At 44.4% G+C, this 9,116-nt stretch overlaps 1 long non-coding RNA gene across 2 annotated transcripts; it reads right to left on the minus strand.

Annotated features, from left to right (window-relative positions):
* Nucleotides 1–1,745: 1,745 nt before the first annotated feature.
* Nucleotides 1,746–4,948, minus strand: LOC134460114 (uncharacterized). Of its 2 annotated transcripts, XR_010036994.1 has the most exons (5): nt 4,374–4,948; nt 3,511–4,103; nt 2,573–2,712; nt 2,121–2,206; nt 1,746–1,996 (listed from the first exon to the last, which is right to left on the minus strand). It is a non-coding gene; the product is annotated as an uncharacterized LOC134460114 (long non-coding RNA). The 2 variants fall into 2 exon arrangements; XR_010036993.1 differs by having other exon boundaries at nt 3,511–4,948.
* Between the last annotated feature and the right edge of the window lie 4,168 nt (nt 4,949–9,116).

Consider the following 9,116-nt stretch of genomic DNA (forward strand, 5'->3'; position numbering starts at 1 on the left):
AGTGTTCGGATTATCCCGGGAACCCACGAGAGCTCACGAGAGCTCACGAGGCGGGGGGGCGGGCTAGAAGCCACGACAAAGCGACTAGCCAAGCTAACTTCCAGCCATGGCACTGTCTCCGGCTACGGTAAGAATGTTCAACATCACAATAAACGCACAGGCCGTCATGGTTGCCATTTCAAGAAATATTGATGACAGTAGATGTATACTAGATTAGTTATTGAACTTGACTTGATACGTGTTACTTAGATATCTCATTCTAACTTCCTAACACTGATGACAGATGCTATACCGTCATCCCTAGACAGTAGTTCTAGCCAGTAGCTACAGTACTGACACATGGATTTATTTTGACAGATGTGTACCGCAGTATACATTTTACTATTGTATTTATATATACCCGACACCACAATCCGTAGTGTTTTAGGCTATGACTTCAGATTTCACTTGGGTTGTCGCACGCGCAGACACAGGGACAGAGGGAGTAAAGAAAAACAACCGAACTGATCAACGCTAATGAAATTGTTTTGGCTGACGATATTTTCATATGCTTTAGACCTTCCACGACCACGAGAGCTCCAGCTCTGACTTTCCTGGCCCATCACAATCATAACGACCTAACAGCCCAGTAGGACCGATGGCCAGAGATGGAGGAGGAGGAAGATAGACGCAGCAGAGGTCGGGGGTATTGATTAGGGAGACTCCAACAGAATTGACGCCCTGCTAACTGTAAGGATGTACATTCATCCCTCAATAACATTGTCCTGCTGTATTCCTCCAGATGTGTAAGTATTGTAATGGATGTTATCACAACGGATGTACTCTATATCGCAACACGAGTAGGCTACACGAGTACACCTGTTGTGATAACCATTACAATATTTCTACTCCTATGAGTAGTAATGTGATAATACATGGTTGTAGGTACACAACACCAGTGGTAGTTCAAGTACATCCATAAAAGCCCATCTACTTCATACATCTGTGTAACCCCTGGCACAACACCAGTTTGTAAGAAATTGACTGAAAACGTTGTATGCATATAATTGGCACATCTTTATTTATATACACAATAATGATTGCTTATGTCCATATTGGTCTTATTGTCAATAGAGTTATTTAGTCCCCATCATCAAATAGAAAATGCACTACATAAAATGTATTTATTGCTTTGCAGGCCTTGATTCAATCATTGAATTTGAAGCAATCCCATCGGTTACTGCAGCGTGCCCTGACCCGTGACCCCAGTTTGATGTTCGACCTGGCACATGACATCTGGTCCTCAGTCACAACTCAGTAGCACAACCAACCTGGCGCCTCTGCGCAATCTGTAAGGAGATGCCCATGAACATTGAAAAGGAAATGCTGTGGTGTTCTCAGTTTTGATAAGACTTTGGGCTGATGTAGGACCAGGTGAGAGAAACGGTCTCTTCAGGCATGCAGCCTACAGACAGTATGGGGCACTTGAACAGGGCTGACGTTGTAATACACAGTACAATACCCAGGATTAGCCAGGGTTACCCTGCTCCACTAGAGCAATATAAAAGGTTTATACAGAGTACGGTATAAAACACAGCACAAACCGGCAGTGTGCAGACTTTTATTATTTTTCATTATCTGTAGGAGCATTCATCTGTACATCTCACCTTTTTGGTTTGGAACCACGTTTGTCTTGTTACCATTGTTTTTTTCATACATAGAAAATAAATGAAACCTGTCAAATGTTTCTTCTGATTGTGGTCTTGTGGAATATATAAATTATGTAACCATGCATTTTCAGTCAGAGAATGAATTAAAAAAGCCACACAGTCAAATTGTGTCCACCAATATTTACTGTCATTGAAATGTATGGACAATTTAAACAATGTATTACACATGACACTAGATACATTACTTTATACTATATTTACAGTTGTCATTACCACACAAGAACTCTGGGAAGGTGGGTAAGTGCAGCAACTGTGAAGGGCCTAGTTTGAGGTTGGAGGCGTCTGTGCTGTAAAAAGATAAACAGAATTAGAAATCACATATCTGACAGTAGCTCCAGTGACATTTTAAATGTAAGTAACCTGGGTTGTTGGGGCAGGGACACAAAAAATAACTCCTTTATCTGGGCTCACCTGGTTGTGAGTGTCTGCGGTCAGCCATCCCTCTTAGGGTAGAAAGTCTTCTTGTCCTGGAACTTTTATTGTGCAATTTTCCATATCTGTAACAAGCAATGTGTTAGACTATATTAGGGCTTCATTACATCAAATTACACAGCAGGGTTTTACAGGGTGTTGGCTACAGTCCCAGGACCTAAGTGGACTTGTGTGCCTTGCTCAAGTGCACTTCAGCTGTGGATGGAGGTGTAGGTAAGGAGAGGTAAGGATGGGATTTCAACCTGCTTCTCTCTGATCTTAGGACCACCTCTCACCATCAGGTGACGGCTGGCTGCTACCTCAAATTTCATTCATGGCCCTAGTTATGTTCTGTAATCAGCATTGTTTTGACCTTACACAAATAAATGTAAATGCATTCTGCACCATGGGGGGCTGTGAAGACCTTTGAGAATATTTGCAGAACTACATACTGAATTGAGCCATCCGCCTTTCTCTTGGTTGGTGTGTTGAGATGGTGACTGCAGTCCAGGCTTCTTGGATTGGAGGAGAAAAGCTGTGGCTTTTACTGGCATAAGTATGTGGTTGTGGAAGGACCCTGTCGGCTGTTGACCTGAGGGAAAAAAGAGCACAAATTGCATATTAGCACAGAGCCCATGCTTAGACCATAGACAGATAAATCATCTGGCACAATCTGCATGCAACCAACAGAACCTAGAAAGAGAAAGATTAGCAGCAATACACAAAGGGGACAAGTATACAAAAACATGCAAAGTGTTCTGATAAGGTGCATGGAGGTAGTCTGTGTTGATTCCAGCAACCTCAAAGACTGAAAAGTGTCCCAGTGTGTTGAATTGAAAACTTGGCGCGTGCGCGCGCGCACACATAGGAATATCATAATTTAGTGCAGTGTTTCTCAACAGGGGTGCCGGGGCACCCTGGGGTGCCGTAGGGCCCCCTCAGGGGTGCCGCGGAAACGTGGCTGATAAATAAATTATATAACATAAAACATATTTGTCAAAATTGATAAGTTAATGTTAGTCAGTGGAATCTTTGATCTGCCATTTACGCACAATAAAGTAAATATTGGTCACCCCAGCTGCAACTTTGAACGTAGGTCGTGCTACTAGGTTGTGTGTCTCCAAATGTGTTACATTCTAAGCTTGTGTGGTATCGGATGTGATGCTATATGGCTACTTGGTTTGGGGTGCCTTGAAATTTTCCATGAATTGAAAGGGTGCCTCGCCTAAAAAAAGGTTGAGAAACACTGATTTAGTGTATCAATTACAACTACAGGATCTGTTCGCTTTTGTCAGAACCATTGTTTTTCAAAGGCAGATCATTCCAAAAAGGATAGTAGTATCTGCAACTGGACGAAATTACACCCACAAACATGAATAAAATAAACTACCAGTGTGCGGTGATTCATTCTTCATTTACTTGGCAGCCTTGATATGTTTTGAAACAGGAGCAAGGAACAGCTATGGAAAACAACACACCTTGGAATGGACAAAGCAGAACATTTCAATATAACCAGGGTAAAACAAATAATGTACCGGCATCTCCATGTGATCATTCAGTGTAGCCATCACAATAAAGATCTGCCGTGTAGCCGTCATGGTCATTAGGTGGTATTTATCAAATGCAAAACTACCGTCTTCTCAAAAACGACATCAGCGAGTTAACAACATTACACCCACAATCATGTAAACATTTGAAAACCCAAGGCAATCTATTTTGCAATTCTGGACCGGCGAACAGGTTGTGCTTGTGCTTGCTACTATTACCAGAGTCATACAACAGAGACGTACCAAAGCAAAACATGCAAACGATATATTTTTGTAAACCACTAGAAAGACATGGGCTTTGCTGGTCAAAGTAATGTGTGCGTAAACATGGTAGGTTACTTACTACGGGGTGGATCCGTATTTAGCAACTGAACGCGGATGGAGAAGGGGTGCTTCCGTCCTCCTCCCAGCTGGTTTGTCTGGCTCGTTCGCACAACTAGCAGCAAAACACACAAGAGTAACCGTCTGAGTTACACATAGCAATTCTGAAAACGTGTTCATGTGCACAGAATAAATGCCACAGGGGGGGAAACACAAAAAATTAAAGCGATTGAGGTAGCAGCTATGTTAAGCAAGGTAGCAGCTAGATATGTTGGAGCTTGAGCTAATCCTCTGACCCCTCTCAATGGATACTTGCTTAAAAAAAGACACCACTGTGTCCTAAACCAATTCACAAAATATTATACAGACAAATATATTATCTCACCTCTCGATTAGAAATATGGTCACCAAAGCGTATTTGAAGCCGCTGCCGTAGCCGACATCTGTGTCCAAGAGTGTCAGGTCCCATTTCAAATTTTCAGCCCGTGTTGGAGTCTGGTTTTGCGAGTCCGATGATAATCCAAGGGAGTATGTTATCCTGACATGGTTCTAGTGTTCCAAAAGCCAAAGTTCTTCCTGTAGCTCTGCAAAAGCCACCAAAGTTTCCAAGTAGCTCAGCCTGCTGCTAACTCTCGTTACCTTGCTACTAGCCGAGTGATGATGAGCCTTGTCGCGTGTGCATGAATGATGGGGGCGGGGTCGGTCAAGTTCACGAGTCGGTGAACGCGCAGGGAGGAGGGGTGAGTGCTGGCGGTTGATGGACGTGTCAGAAACCAATAGAAGTGATGATGAGTATTACTTCTATTGGTTGCCGTTTTCTTCTGACTACGCCCTCTACACTGGACCAAAAGATTTCGTTTTTTTTCCAAACACTCTATTTCAATGGGTGCTATGGCGTCATGAGGAGTTTTTCAGATGATATGGTAAAATATGTGCCAGAAAAACATCTCCTATCCCACCTTTAAGAGATCAATCATCTAATAGAAGAGCCTGGAGTCCTCATTTTCTTGAGAATTTTCTGTTTAAAATAATACAGCAAAGTTTCAAGACGCATATAAAACATTAATTAATTACAGAAATCCCAGATATTGTTGTGTGCGCTTTACGGACCCTGAGACTTATCCACTATTAGGTCTTTTTCTAAGTAGCTATCCCATGGCATAGAGGAAGAACATTAGACTAGAGGTGACCCCATACACATAGATTAACCTAGACTGGCAATGGGCCTCGGAATTTTTGGATTTCTCAGCAGTCAGACCATCACCAGCAGACAGCCATCTTGGTGAAGACTCCCGTAACCACAGACTTTTACGTAATGACGTCATCAGTCCATAAGCAAAGTTCTTCCTATATGTGAAATGAACTTCTAAAAGTGTCGAAAATAATGTGATGCTTCGTTTGCTGTATGTGTTGTGTATCTATAATAATATATAACACAACATCATATAATACAACACAATACAACACAGTATAATGTTGTACAATGCCATTACACGCGAAGACGAGGGTCTGTCATGTCTTTCTGTCTGGTCTTGTGATGATACTAGGTTACCATCAGCGTCTTCTGGGAAGCTTGCGCAGATCAGCTTTACTAAACGTACGGATTATATACACACCTATATACATAGTTGTCAATAACTCAGAGTAAATTATACCAAATAAGTTGCATACACACAAGCATGACCGATTCAGTATCCTCAAAAATATCCTCAAACCGGAAGCTGCATTGCTGCAACAAATAGTCTCGGAAGGGTTGCCAGATGAGATGATGATCGTGTGCCCTTTTCTACCCGAAGACCACCTTCCTAAACGACCTGATTTGGCGGGAAACCGTCCGATCTGGCAAGACCGCTCAACTTCTGGGTCTCTAATAAAACGTTTGGTGGTAGTGAGGGTGATTCCTTTCCTGGAGTGACAATATAGATGTTACGATTTGTCAAAATCTTACAGAAAATGATTGAAACCCACTTTGATAACGTTGTAGTCACAGTTTGAAATCGTATGCATTCCTATGGCTCACAGCTCTGATCGTCCTCACTAGGAGGAGCTATGTCTGTGGGAGGAGCCGATGAGGCGCGAAAATCGCAAAGATGGCTGCGCCCAGTCAATCCAAAATTCTGCTAGTGCCTTGAACCGCCCATTGACAGTCTAGGTTAGTCTATGGCCATGTCTCAAATGACACACTTTTGTCAGTTCACTGACAGTCAGTGCACAGTGCACACAGTGAATTGAGGTCTTTAGTGCATAGTGTCATGGAAAAATTTGAGCACTATGCACTGTGCCCTCGCTGGAAGTGACTGCTGAGCATGGCATTAGCTCGCCAAAATATGAGTTGGCTACTGTTTACAATGCACAGCGTCTGGTGCTTGTGTAGTGGGCGAGACCGTTACAGGAAGTAGTTCGACTACGCCACCCCCGGGGGTGGAGCCCCCGGAGGAAATGAATTAGGGGTAGTTACAGATACCCCGGACCAACACACAATGTACCCGCACAATAGATTACCAGGCAAACACAGGTTCGTGCACAATGGAGGCAGAGACAGTGGTGACAATTAATAATTCAAATCTTTATTATTCTTTGCGTTATAAAAATATCTTTTTCTCACTCTTTGTAATAAAATATAAAAAGGTACTCACAATTCACAAAGTGCAGTGGGGTGGGTGTGCTGTCGCAATCACCCGCAGATCGATAAACACTTGCCCCAAAGTATGTTCACGTTAACAGTAAAGTGCAGGGGTGGGTGTGCTGCCACCACACCCGCGGATCTGTAAACACCTGCCCCAAAGTATGTTCCTTAATTCACAATAAACAACACACCTGGTAGGCCTAAGGCCTTAGAACCTACACTCAGGTTGTCAGACTTTGCCACTAGGGGCTGGCACAACTAACACAATAGGGCGAATGGCACACCTCAGGATTAACAAAAGAAAAAGTAAAGAAATAGTTCACAACAAACAGAAATAATTCACGGCAAACAGAAACAACAAGAAATCACAGCAAACCATGCAAAATAAATCAAAATCCAGTAAACACATGCAGTTAAATAAGAAATTAGATAATTGAATGAAATAATGAAAAAAGGAAATTAGGCACAGCAAACGAAAGAAAACGAAAATCAAAACATGAGGTAAACCAACCCCAGAGGCTCAGCTCAGTGCAGTCCCCTAGGTATCCCCACACTCACTCGTCACTACCTACACACACACTCACACGCACCAACGTACGCACACGCACACACACTGTGGAATGGCTCACACACCAGCTCACACCGAGCCGAGCGCCCACACACACACACACACACACACACACACTGAACTAAAGCGCGCCAACGCACACACACACACACACGAATGTCCAATTTCCCGAGGCCGGAGCAGCAGCCGAGATACGGGTTCCCGGCGTCCAGAGGCACCACACAACCGGGGCTAAAAGTCGCCGCTCGTGCACCTAAACGCGTGGTGTGTCTGACCACGGCCACACAGATACAACCCGGAGATGAGGGTGCACCGATGCGCAATTCTCACAGTCGGAGTGCCAATACAGAGGTACACGGCCGAGGCGCCGGTAGCGACCACACGCGGCGTGCAGGAGACGGGAAAAGCGCAAGGTAACCGTTGGTATTGTCCACCGAAGTCCTTGCCAGTGGAGAAGCAAGAGATCACTCTAGCCAAGTAAGAGACGCCAAGTTGGAATCACAACGAGGACAAGAAATGGTCCACATGTCCTAGATCTGAACTGGACACCGCACTCCTCTCGACGACGAGGGGAGAAGCCACCACAGCATTCGCCAGTGGCGATAAAACGCGCAAAGGGGGACTTTGCAGGCTTAAGCTGGGCTTACACTGTGCGATTTTTGCCCTGATTTGCCCCGATTTGGCACTCGCACGACATTTTGAGATTCGGGCCGATTTCTTGCTCAATCGCAGGTCAATCGTGAGTCTCGCATCGTGCAGTGTACATGGGGTAACGACAAGCGATTTCGACTCACGACCGTGCAATCGCAGGGTCGCAAGAAAATCAAAACGGTTTGAAATTCTTGTCGTGGCTCGTGCGTAAATCGCAGAGTTAAAGCAGTGCTACGACCCGATTTGACACTTCACATGCACAAATTAATAGGGCCGTGCGATTCGCTGTTGAGAGCGACCTCATCTCCACCTCAGGTGCGCATGTTCCCTCCTCTGCAGACCGGGGAAACATGCCTGTCGCGTCGTACGGTGGAAGCATTTCGGCCGCATCCGACTGTCGGCTCGTGTAGTGTAAGGACGTGAGTCGTGAGCATGTGAACCTTTAAACAGTGAAATTCCATCGTGCAGTGTGAGCAGAAGCTTAAGACTCACGAGTGAAAATATCGCACAGTGTATGCCCGCCTTTACCGAATACTAGCCCTGGCAGTATTTATGAAGAGACTTCCCATAAGCCTCTACGAGCGGCGTGGTGACGTGTGCCGCAGCGTCAGACTTTCCCTTAAAGGAGCAGCGCTCCACTACACTTGTATTTCCATGTCCTTCACCCCAAAGGACAACAATCACACATACAATACTTTGGTTGGCATGAAAAGGTTGGTGCCCCATCAACATTACTTACAGAATTAGGAAACTGTTGACCAAACTCTTCTACTGAACTGAATGCCACATTTCCTCTGTGTCATTGTCAACATGGCCGCCATTTAGTGCATGCAGTGTCCATCATTCAAGCACTGCATTTTTCCGCCATTGTTAGGGGATCATCCTGGCACTTTCAGTGCACTGGCTCAACTGAAATTTTCAGCGGGAGCGCCCTAGGCACTGAAAAACAGTGCCCGAAGTGCACAAGTGCGGCATTTGAGACACAGCCATAGTCTTTGTTTTCTGTAACTAACGCTAGCTTGGCTTAACACACACATCCACGTGGTCACGCCATTTTGTGTCCCACAGACACACACACTCAGGATGAAGGCCTCCCTCTCTCTTTATCTCCTTTTCCCCTTTTATTTTTTTTCCCTTGTTTATAAATGTATTGCCTTATGACTGTTATTGTTTTATTGAACTGACTTTGAATGTAATGCCGTATTAGATTACTCATCCTACTGAATACAATCAGGAATACCATTACCATTACACTGCCGAAGGCAAAAAGTCTGGCCTTTTCC

The sequence above is a fragment of the Engraulis encrasicolus genome, chromosome 12, assembly GCF_034702125.1.
Source record: "Engraulis encrasicolus isolate BLACKSEA-1 chromosome 12, IST_EnEncr_1.0, whole genome shotgun sequence".
Taxonomy (NCBI): Eukaryota; Metazoa; Chordata; class Actinopteri; order Clupeiformes; family Engraulidae; genus Engraulis; species Engraulis encrasicolus.